Source organism: Ictalurus punctatus, chromosome 24, assembly GCF_001660625.3.
Source record: "Ictalurus punctatus breed USDA103 chromosome 24, Coco_2.0, whole genome shotgun sequence".
Classification (NCBI taxonomy): Eukaryota; Metazoa; Chordata; class Actinopteri; order Siluriformes; family Ictaluridae; genus Ictalurus; species Ictalurus punctatus.
The window spans coordinates 12,563,195-12,575,680 of NC_030439.2; positions in this window are offsets into that span (position 1 = coordinate 12,563,195).

Below are 12,486 nucleotides of genomic sequence, written 5' to 3' on the forward strand. Positions count from 1 at the left end.
ACCACTTATCCTTCCTTCAGGGTCAAGGGGAAACCTGGAGCCTATCCCAGGGAGCATCGTGCACAAGGCGGGGTACACCCTGGACAGGGTGCCAATCCATCGCACACTCACATACACATTCACACACCCGGAGGAAACCCCTGAAGCACGGGGAGAACATGCAAACTCCGCGCACACACAGGGCCACGGCGGAAATTGAACCCCCGACCCTGGAGGTGTGAGGCGAACGTGCTAACCACTAACCACTGTGAATACTGTCTCTGAGAGGTACTTAGATACATCACTCGAGTTCATGGAACTGTGCGTGCAGAGTTGCATGTTCTCCCCATGCTGTGGGGTTTCCTCTGGGTACTCTGGTTTCCTCCCCAGTCCAAAGACATGCGTGGTAGGCTGATCGGCATTTCCAAAGTGTCTGTAGTGTGTGAATGTGTATGTGAGTGTGCCTTGCAAGAGATTGGCACCCCGTCCAGGGTGTACCCAGCCTTGTGCCCCATGCTCCCTGGGATGCTCCAGGTTCTCTGTGACCCTGTAGGATAAGCAGTATAGAACATGGATGGATTTACTTTAACCCTGCTTGCACAGTTATTATATTTGCTTTTATGTGTCCATGATTTTCCTATTATACAATAGTTAGTTCTGGTCCATTATTTGGCTAGCATTGGCTCAAATGTTAAGGCTCTGGGATACTGATCAAAAGGTTGGGGGTTCAAGCCACAGTACTGGCAAGCTGCCATTGTTTGGTCCTTGAGCAAGGCCCTTAACCTGGCTGGGGTGCCCTTAACCTTGCAGGCGTGCTGTATCATGGCTGACCCTGTGTACTGACCCTAGCTACTTAGGTATGTGAAGAAGAGAATGTTACAAATAAAGGCTTCTTCTTGATTGGACAAGCAATGTTCTCAGAGTGCTGATATTTAGTAAAACAGTACTGGTACATGTCACTGCTTGCAACACTTGTCTGTTGCCGCTACCTAAATTCCAATTCTAGCAATAGTTTGTCTCATTGAAACTGTTACTACATTTACTACAGGCTGTCAGTTAGTCTGTGCAGCAGTCGTACAATGTTCTTTCCAGCTGTGGCTTCTTTGGGAAATAATGACCTTGAAGGAGCAAAAATAATTTGATTATATTTTATCTGATATGTGAATTACTCAGTATTAGTTTATTGTTTATAGAACTGTATAAAAGTAAGATCACACGCACAAACCTGCTGAATACCAGCACACTGGTGATTCTCTGCCAATTACCTATGGTCGAATCACAGCCTAATATTCAGTACAACAGCACTCCTGCTTGTGTGATATTGCACAAATGTCCCAAAACTTAAAAAAAAAAAAAAAAAAAGTATTAATGCATCCTGCAGTACTGCATGTTCCTGTTAATAAAATGATTTTTTGTTTCTTTCATATCTGACTGCTCATTCAGACCTACATGAAAGCAAAAAGTTTCTGCTCACGTCAGTTTTTTTGTGGCATCCTGCAGGAGCCCAGTTCTGATCTTTCTAAAATAAATAAATAAATAAATAAAAACCTGAAAATAAACAGAATAATTAAGAGTGAAAACATTTACCCAGTAAAAAAAGCTAATTAACTGAAAGAGAAAGGATGTGGACATGAAAGATGCACATTTGCCTCTGGTAGCAGTGAATTTTCCTTCGCATCAACTTTATCTAAGTGAACTTTGTCTGTAGAAAATAAATAGGAAGGACTGTCTGTTTGACTGTCTCTGTCACTTCTTACTGAGTAGCAGTCACACTAGACTTTTGCCTCATTGTTTTCTTCCTTTTATTTAGCACACCTCTGGAAAAAATAGCTGACATGTCTACCAACATACTCTAGGGTTTTTTTTTTTTTTTAATTATTATTATTTACACCCATGTTTGATGTAGTCACTTGACAAGTGGAACATGATAGGGAGCAAAAGTTACTATGGCAAATGACCAACTTTTGTTTAAAAGTAGCAGATAAAGAGAGAGCCACACCTCGGACTCAGGGAAGGTCCTATTCTTGTCAACAAGTATCAGTTTTCCTTTTTGCAATTTAGTCTATAGCATTCAGTTTTTTCAGGTCTATAGCATTCAGGTTAGCATTCAACATTCAAATACCATTTCTCCCATGACACAAAACACACTTGCGTGTTTTTAAGCATCTACACGAAACCTAACCCCTGTCCAAGTCACAGTAGACTGATGATACCACAAAGTTAACATGTTATATATAGGCAACCAACTGTATGTTGTTAATACTGATGGTAAAGCATTTAATCCCGTATGAAGATTGTATAGTTTAATGGTTTGGAATGTAACCTGTACGTGTGAAGGAAAGCCTTAACCATGATGATGTCATCACCATTCTTTCTAAATAATGTTTTTATTTCACTAAAACCACAAATGTGGAACAACTTGCACTGCTCATGGGAATGTTTTAACAGTTCCCTTGAAATTAAATATTCAGTAAGCTTGTTAATTTAATTTTTAGTTTGAGAGATTACAGTATATTATTATCAGTATAGCATCATAAATACTGAACACCATTCCAAAATCATCTTACACAGTATTGTAACCATTTAAGACATTTTAACCATTCTACTTAAGCATATGGGTTATATAAGGATCTCTCTTGTACACAAAAAGAATGTCTGTATCATATTTGTGGTTGGGAACTGTGAAAGACACGTGAGCTCAGCATGATCTATATGCATTACGTAAAATCTTATTCTGGCACAAAGACGTAGTAAAAAAATCCTATCTCAAAATGTAGTCACACTTTAAAACAGTGATTCAGTTTAAATATCCCTTATATGGATGAATTAAAATGAACTTCTGTCTACAAAAGATCACCTCTTTCTGAGCGTCAATGACATCATGGATCCACTGATGGTCAGTTTAGGGAAATGTACCCAGAATATTCTGGACTAGATGAGAAATATAGTTACTTAGGCTAAGCTATTACTCATGTCTTATTCACTTCTCACTGGCTGTAACACACACAGCCTTGACAGTAATTTACTTCAGAGCAGCCAGAAAGGATTCACGGCAAAATCTGTCTGAAAGACAAGTTTACATAAAAATTAAATAAACATTTGTGTTGCAGTTATTGGTAAGCTGCAAGTATTCACAAACTATTCAGCTGCCATAACACAGGTTATGGCACTCAGCCTGCTGTCAGAAAGCAAGACTTTTAGGAGGTAATGTATACTCTTCTAAAAAAAATTCTCAAGAGTATAAAAAGTTAACAGGTCTAGCTTTTTGTGGAACGGTGCTTGGGATGTTTTCTGAGGAAAAACCAATTCATTTATTATTTTAGGGCTCCATCTATCTATCTATCTATCTATCTATCTATCTATCTATCTATCTATCTATCTATCTATATTGAATTTAATTTATATATATATATCCACACACATATATATATATATATTCTTTTGAATGTGTTTTTAGTACAAATGACATGGAGTAAATTCACCTAGTGTCATGTTTCTGGATGATGGAATACATTTTCTAAACCCAAATATACTGTATAACATTTATTTATTTATTTTTATTTATTTTTTTTTTTTACTTCTGAATGGATTTTATTGCACATCAAAATCAAAGCACTTTTTCTTTTCATATTCACAGCCCAAAGACAATACAACATCTTTCCAATGTTTAAACCACAAGAGAGAGCCTTACAATTTTCCACACTGCATACACAGTAGATGCACAGTTTAAGTGTAACGGGAATCTATGGAACATCTATGGATCCACAACATAAATCTCCTTAGCTCTATTTAAACATACTTGAACATGGAGTGATTGAAAATTTCTCAGAGCATGGATTCACAGACTTTCCATTTTTATCCAAGAAATGGCACAACATTCAAGACTCTCCCTCCTTTGGACTGCTGTATACTTTTTAAAGTGTATATTATATGTATATTTTTTTTTTACCTTCCTTCCACACCAGAATATAGCCTGACAGTCAAAAATTGAAAGTAGAATGAAACTATTATTTAGTTCTAGGCAAAAAAAAAAAGCTTAAAGCTTAATGCTGGCACATAACTCAGTGTTCTTTATCATTTTGAAACGTTTTTGGTTACATGACCGAATGTTTCAAATTAACGATGCAGATTAGAGGCATGATTACACAAATGCTACGTCATTCAGTGCACTTTCAGCATCTAGTTATCTTTAAGAGATTGCTGGTATTTTAATAGCTTTCAAGAGAGCACTTCTGTAATATACTAGCTCTTGCACCATGGCCAGAAGAATCACATTCCTTGATCAACAGCATAGAGATAATATGTGTAATCATAAAGAGGATTTATTTTCTGATGACATTCTAACTGAAAACTTTTGCTCAATGGCTTGTTTGGAAGACAAATGGCATCTATGAACATTAAAGTTTTCAAATAGATACACAGATTTATTGTGGTTCCATTAAGATAAAAAAAAAAAATTAATAGATTAGTTAATTTTGTTAAAAGGCAGATTCAATCATATCGTCCTTATCTTTTGATCTAGCTTGTTTTTTGAGTTGTGGCAGACTTCTGCATGGTCTACTCCTGCTGAACCATTGTGGGCTACAACCAGGCATTAAATCAGCCAGATTTATGCAATCCCAATTATCTCAGAAACACCTACAGCTGTCAAAGGATCCCCAGAAGTGTATTGCTTCTAAAAATGCATTGCATGTTTAACATTTGAAAACCCCCCCGCCATATATCACTATCTGAGATGTTTTAGACACAACCCACAACTTGTGACAACAGAGTCATTTCTGAGAAGGTTCTTATTAAACCACCAGACACAAACGCCGCTCTATCAGTTGAGAAGTGGAAGAGAAAATAATTTCTCCCCATATATGGAGATTTTAGTGACACTTTAGATTCCTGAAGCTACAGAGACAAGCAAAAATGTCAGCAGTGGATTCATTCCAAGATTCTTCAAATGTTTTTTTGCAAACAAATAAGTCACTAACCAACACAATGATTCTTCAAGGATCTAGTGTACCATTTACGGATGTAACTTTGACAAATGCATCTTACATAATAAGTTAAAAGGATAAGAAGTCTAGAGTTTTGGACGTAAAGTTTCTCATACTTTACCCCATTAAATATAAACTCAGATATTTTATTTATACCTCAACGTATATGTGTGCTGGATATGTGCTGAGGTGAATACAAAAATCTCAAAGTACTGGCTTTAGTGTCCATTTATCATTATGTTTCTAAATAAATAAATAAATTCATTCAACAGACATTGCTGTTGAAAGAAACAGTGCAGAGATTTTTCTTGGAATACTTGCTGTTTAAACAATAATTCATGAAGAAACACAAGAAAATGTGCTTCTTAGATCCCAAAGCACTCACTCAACGTGTCAGAAAAAAATCTTGGCCAGTGAAGAAGTATAAGACAATTGCAGCTACGCAGGATGCCCTAAATAATATCCATTACATTATTCAAAACAATACAGTTTCATTAAACTAGACACCAATTCATGACTAACTAACACCTACAGACTTAATTGAGTCCATTTGAGCTACAAAGCATAAAGGGTTGCATTCAGAGAGAGACAACTGAGCTATTGGCAGTACAGTCTCCTCCACTAATATTGGCACCCTTGGTGAATATGAGCAAAGAAGGCTGTGAAAAATTGTCTTTATTGTTTTGATATTTTATTTAAAAAAGAATGGATATCAAACAATTGCAAACAAAGCACAGGTTTATATATATATATATATATATATATATATATATATATATATATATATATATATATATATATAAACTTTGTTAAATATAGGTGTGCAACAATTATTGGCCCCCTTTTAGTCAATACTTCGTGCTACCTCCCTTTGCCAAGATAACAGCTCTGAGTCTTCTCCTATAATGCCTGATGAGGTTGGAGAATACATTGCAAGGGATCTGAGACCATTCCTCCATGCAGAAACTCTCCAGATCCTTCAAATTCCGAGGTCCAGGCTGGTAGACTCTCCTCTTCAGTTCACCCCACAGGTTTTCTATCGGTTTCAAGTCAGAGGACCGGGATGGCCATGACAGGACCTTGATTTTGTGGTCGGTAAACCACTTATGTGGTGATTTTGATGTATGTTTTGGATCATTGTCCTGCTGGAAGATCCAATCACAGCCCATTAATAAGCCTTCTGGCTGAGGCAGTCAGGTTTTCATTTAATATCTGATGATATTTGTTAAAGTCCATGATGCCATGTATCCTAACAAAATGTCCAGGTCCTCTGGCAGAAAAACAGCTCCAAAACATTAAAGAGCCACCACCATATTTAACCGTGGGTATGAGGTACGTTTCCATATGGCTACCTCTCTGTGTGTGCCAAAACCACCTCTGGTGTTTATTACCAAAAAGCTCTATTTTGGTTTCATCTGACCATAGAACCCGATCCCATTTGACGTTTCAGTAGTGTCTGACAAACTGAAGATGCTTGAGTTGGATGAGAGTAGAGGCTTTTTTCCTGAAACCCTTCCAAACAACTTGTGGTGATGTAGGTGACATCGGATTGTAGTTTTGTAGTTAGTTCACTGGGACTTCTTAATTATTGACCTGATGGTGGAAATGGGAATTTTCAATGCTTGTGCTATTTTCTTATAGCCACTTCCCATTTTGTGAAGCTCAACAACCTTTTGCCGCACATCACAGCTCTATTCCTTGGTTTTACCCATTGTTATGAATGACTAAGGGAATTTGGCCTATGTGTTACTTGATATTCATACCCCTGTGAAACAGGAAGTCATGGACAATTTTTCACAGCCTTCTTTGCTCAAATTTATCAAGGGTGCCAATACTAGTGGAGGTCATTGTAATTTGGTACAAAAGATCTAAATTGTAGATTACGTGTACAGGGTACAATGAACAGGTAATAGCTAGGATTATAGAGATAAGGGCTATAGACTCAGTGCCATGGTGAAGCAGCTAATTATGGTATGGTCTCTGACTGTAATGTGTGGTTTGGTAGCATTTTACAGTGCCATTACAGGCTAAAGAGAGGCTGCCAGAACACACAGGTGCTTTATTTGGCTATAATCACTGGACTTTTCTGTCAAATCCCTCCCTAGTGTTTACTCTCACTGGCTGGAATATTGTCTCTTGGGGTAATTTTTGGGAACATCATTTTGAATAACTGTATTAAACTGAAAGAGTCTCCAGAGAGTAGTTGTTTTTCCAAATAGAAATACAAGTGAAAGTTTTGTGTATTGATTTTAGTGTGTTTTTTCCACAGAAAGTACTCCATATTCTCCAGAAAATACAGCAGTTGTTATTAGCATTAACTTCTGAAACACATAAATATATTAAACAATTTTTGGTAATAATTTACTTAAGGGCAGTGCATGTACATAATTCTACGTGACAACTATTCAAACCCCTTATAACAACTGACATATACCTACTTTCATTCATTTGTTCGTTCATCTTCATTTATTTTCAGTAACTGCTTACTGCACGGGGTTGCAGTGGATCTTGACCCAATCCTGGGAACACTTGTCGCAACATGGGAGAATTCACCTTGAATGGGACACCAGTCCATTGAAATTCACCATGCACACACACATTCACAAATTTATTCACACCTGTCAGCGATTTAGTGTAACTGATCTGCCTACTTGCAAGTGGGAGGAAACTGGAGAACCAGATATAGACACAAGGACAAAGAAAGAGTATGTGAAACTCTACACAGTAAGCCAAACTCAGGATTGAATCCAGGACCCTAGACCTGTGAGACAGCAATGCTACCACCTGTGCCAAAGAGCTTCCCTCAAATTCCTACATAAACTTTTATAACATCTCATTCCAGGTGCCCATAAACACTGTATTTGTCAATTTTGATACAAGGTTGCCATATGACTTATGTTGGAATGGAACTGACTTTGTATCTCAGTCTACTTCTGATATGTCAGAGGTACATCCTGGTCATGTAGCTTGTCAATACGGGTGTAATGACACTATCTGTATCTGTATCCATATCTGTTTAGAGCTTGAAATATCTGTATCTGTACTTTATTCAGATTTAAACCTGAAGTGGGCATGGCCTAAACTGGAAGGCTTTTTTATTTTATTTTATTTTTTTAAATGAACCCTACTATTATTCTCCTGGAAAAACTATAAAAACCTGGGAAAAAAGATGTAGAGATGCCAGCATGGGTTGCGTGGTCTGTGAATTCCAGTTCCGTAACCTCAGCTACATCAGTCTGGCCGTCATGTGAGAGAAAGCTAAGATGGATGCAATTTCACTTAAGCCAAAACGTGAAGCAAAGTCAGGGTTAAAAACAGGCTTAGGTCTGGTGATCAGCAAACAAAGTAAACAGGGCAAAGTCATAACACGAATACCAGGAAACTAGCCAGGTCAAAACCGGAATAGTGAACGCAGTAGGCTTGGTACAGTCAGATGCACAAAACAAACTGAGTGTTTACCTCAGAGTGAGTGAGTGAGTGAGAGAGAGAGAGAGAGAGAGAGAGAGAGAGAAAGAAAGAAAGAGCCAGTTATTTCTCAGTCATTACAGTGTTGTTGAATCTGATGTTATTTAAGGGCCAGAGAAAATATACATCTCTCTTATAAACAACTCTGTTATTTTGATGTAAAATGTAATTACGATTGCAATAATTACATTTGGTGTCATAATGTTTGATTCTAAGTCATGAAATAAAGTGACAGCACAACTGTATGTTAACAAATATCTGTCACTCGACATAGGTATTGTGTCAAACTGACCTTACTATTGACAGAAGTAGTCTCAGTGACAGCAGATGCGTTCGTCAATAAGCTTTTATAAATTTTGTGTTTATTTTTATTCATTTTTTTATACATATGAATAGCGTATGTACTGTAGATGCCATGTAACATTGACCAAATTTTCATTTTATAAATTGATAACACAAGTAATGCACATTTGAGTCATTAAGCCTGGCTGAAACAGATCACTGTGTCATGTGGTCTCCGTCCTGTAGTCTTTTATAAGTGGCATTTCACTGTGTAGTGCATTAACACAGCTGCAGAAGCCAGTTTGCTCAGTGACACAATCGGCGTGCATGCGTAAGAGTTTCCACTGAGGTCTGGGTGAGCGACGCTATGCAATAGAAATGATCTCTACTCCAGCTCCTGTGGTCATTCCAGACTATAAACAAACCCTGCTTTGTGTTACATGCACCCATCACACCTACATTATAACAGGAATGACTAAGACAGCACAAATGGCACTAATTAAGATAGTGCACATTTTTTAGATAACCTCTGAGCACTGATAACTGCTACATAGACTTCAAACTAGTATTCTGCAGTTCTGCGGTTTTGCTTCTAGAAGGTTTAGCCTCAGAGCCTCAGTGCAACAATTACTGGCAAATGTAACAAATGATCATTTTGTTTAGACCAAATAACATCTAAAAGACTGAATTAAAACTGCAGAACTGCGTTAGCATAGCTAGTTAATGTACCTATCGCATTTTGACAGCATATTAATTCATGCATCTGCTTTCTCTTTCTGGTCTAATGATTAAATTGAAGATTGAACTTGTCTTTTTTTTTATCTGACAGTTTCCATACTGATAACACATAGGCTTTGAGTAAGAAAGAATGCACCTAACATAGTGAGAAGGATGTAAACATGCTTTTACTTGGATATCTGAGAATGAGCCTCTTTTTTTAAAGTTCTATGTAATCTGTGACTTAAATATTATCTGTTTCTGGATCAGTTGCTAATGAATTTCTGTGAAAACCATCATGTCTTCCGGTTGGCCAGAGCTGAAACCATAAATACATCTATTGCATGCTGCCATTAATATCCACAGGAAAAAGTGAAGTCACACCAAAACTACAAAAGAGGGGAAGTTATCTGTCAAAACTATTTCTTATTTTGAAGATTATTTTTTTCCTAGGGACATAATTAAATAACACCAAATGTAAAAACACACTCAGTAAGTAGCAAGGGGTATTGCGTGTAAAACGAAAGCAGACAGGAAGGAAAATATAGAACATATTACTACTGCTTTAGCTACATGGTGTAAAAGTTAATTATAGTGTCTTTATAGACACGTAATCAAGCTACATTTGATTTATTTGTACATAAAGCAGTTAAGACCATTCATAACGTACATGCTTCTCAAGACTTGTACGTATGTAATGTTTGTGAAAATTTAAAACTAAATAATCTCTGTCAGTTTCCATTAAAACCTAATCTCATGTTGTCGGGTCTCTAGCAGCCGGAAGATAATTCACCAACTTCAGCTAGAATGGAGGAGAATGAATTGCACAGCTCTGTTTATTAAGAAACATGAATAGCAAATAGTGCTATTTTACATTTTCAAAAGTATTATTAAATATACTATTGCGTTTAAATTACATTCCTGTTTTACATTCATTTATGTGTAACTCTTTTATCCTGGTTAGTGTGACAGTGGTGCCAGAACATATCCTAGGAACACTGAGCATGAGGCAGGAACACACCTTGGATGGGAAACCAGTCCATTGGAGGACATCACACACACACACACACACACACACACACACACACACACACACACACACACACACACACACACACACACTCACTCAGGGGAAATTAAGAGTGCTTAGTCCACCTTCTGGCATGTTTTTGGGAGGTGTAAGGAAGCTGGAGAACCCGGAGTAAACCCACATAGACATGTGGAGAACCTGGGAAACTCTACACAGATAATACTGTGTATTATTAGGGCAGTGGTGACTCAGTGATTAAAGGCTCTCTCTTACTGATCAGAAGGTCAGGAGTTCAAGCCCCAGCACTGCCAACCTACCACCCTAGGTCAAGGCCCTTAATGCTCAGATGTATAAATAAATGTAATAAATGAAGACCACAATGAACAAAAACGATCAGAGTCACAAAACTGTATTTTTGGAGTTGTGCATCCATGGCTGTCGATTGAGCATTGAAGAATGATCTCATAAATGCTCTTGGATGATAGAAAGATCAGGGTCACAGAATTTTCCATTTAAAATAAAGCCATGCTATGGAAAAATGATCAGAGTCCATAGCCTTCTGTGAGAAAAAGATCACAGTTTAGTCACATGACCGAAATCAGCCAATAGGCTTTGAGTAACGGCGGATGCCCAGCTGAGTGAATTTCACTGTTAACTTACTGTCAAATTTCTTCAACATATCTCATTAGTAATTGCTCTCAGCAAACTTCAGTACTAGATCAAACAACATGGATGAGTATCCTCAACAGACTGATAAACCAAAGAACACGGAGTGTCTTCCACTGTCACGTGCAAAATACAACATTCAGTGTCTAAAAAGGTTTTGTGGACCACTCAGTCAAGCTTTTTTTTTGATGAACTCCCTGTAAATGACAGAAATGTGGATAATATTCAAGTTGAGATTGATGTATGATGTATATTCTTTGAGTTTTCAGTGTTTAAGTGATGCTGATGATGCTCAGTTGAATAAATTAGTATAGGTTCATCACTGTATTACTGTGAATACCCACGAAAGAAAGATCAGAGACCGGGCAAGCATTTTTTCATGCTCCAATTAACACGATGTAAACAATAATGGCTGATAACTTTTGGTGTCTTCATAAAGACTATGAATGGGTCTAGTGAACATATCATCAAGATTTTTTCTGGAATTCAAGCACAATGTGACTCTGATCATTTTATCATTGGTGCCTTCAAACGTAAGTCGCTGTGGATAAGGGCGTCTGCCAAAATGTTGCAAATGTAATTGAGAAAAATACTCTGAGCTCAGGATCAAATCAGGGACCCAGGAGCTGTTAGATGGCAACGCTGTGGTGACCACCGTGCTGCCTTATATTACATTCATGCATAAGAGGATCATAAGATAGTGATCTGAATGTATACAAGAATAAAGCATCACGGAAAAAGATGTCAAAAGGATAAGACTTAGTTTCATATGATTAAAATATGTCTCTGATGAAGCTAATACACCTTCTCATGATAAAACAAATTGCTATCTATCCTCCTAAAGGCTCATCACAAAATATCTAATGACAGGCTCCAGGTTCTCAGAGGGGAAAATATTGAATCTAACTCAGGATAGAAAATGATGTCATGCTAGAAGACAGTCATCAAGCTGTATTACAATAAGATATTGTAATGCATACTTCTAAAACATGGTTCTTGCCTGTGATCAGTGAACTTTAAGGCATTTAGAAGATGTTCAAAGTAACCACACGGCATCATTACATTATGGTGAGCTTTTGAAGTGTGCACCCACAAGAGTTATTGCTGTGCAAAGAAAGTTAAGGGACAATGAATTGAACCTTGAAAAAGAGCGTGCACGAAGATTTAGATGCTTAAATTAAAATGATCCATCAGCAAGTCCAGATGTGAACTCTCATAGCTTCTTTTTAATTTCACTGTAGTTATTGAATCATCATAGTAGTTACTGAGTAAAATGTTTTCATGTACATAATTAAGGTTTTTTTTTCACATAAAAGGATCTAAGCTGGTAAAATATCGTGAATAAAAGCCAATTATATATAC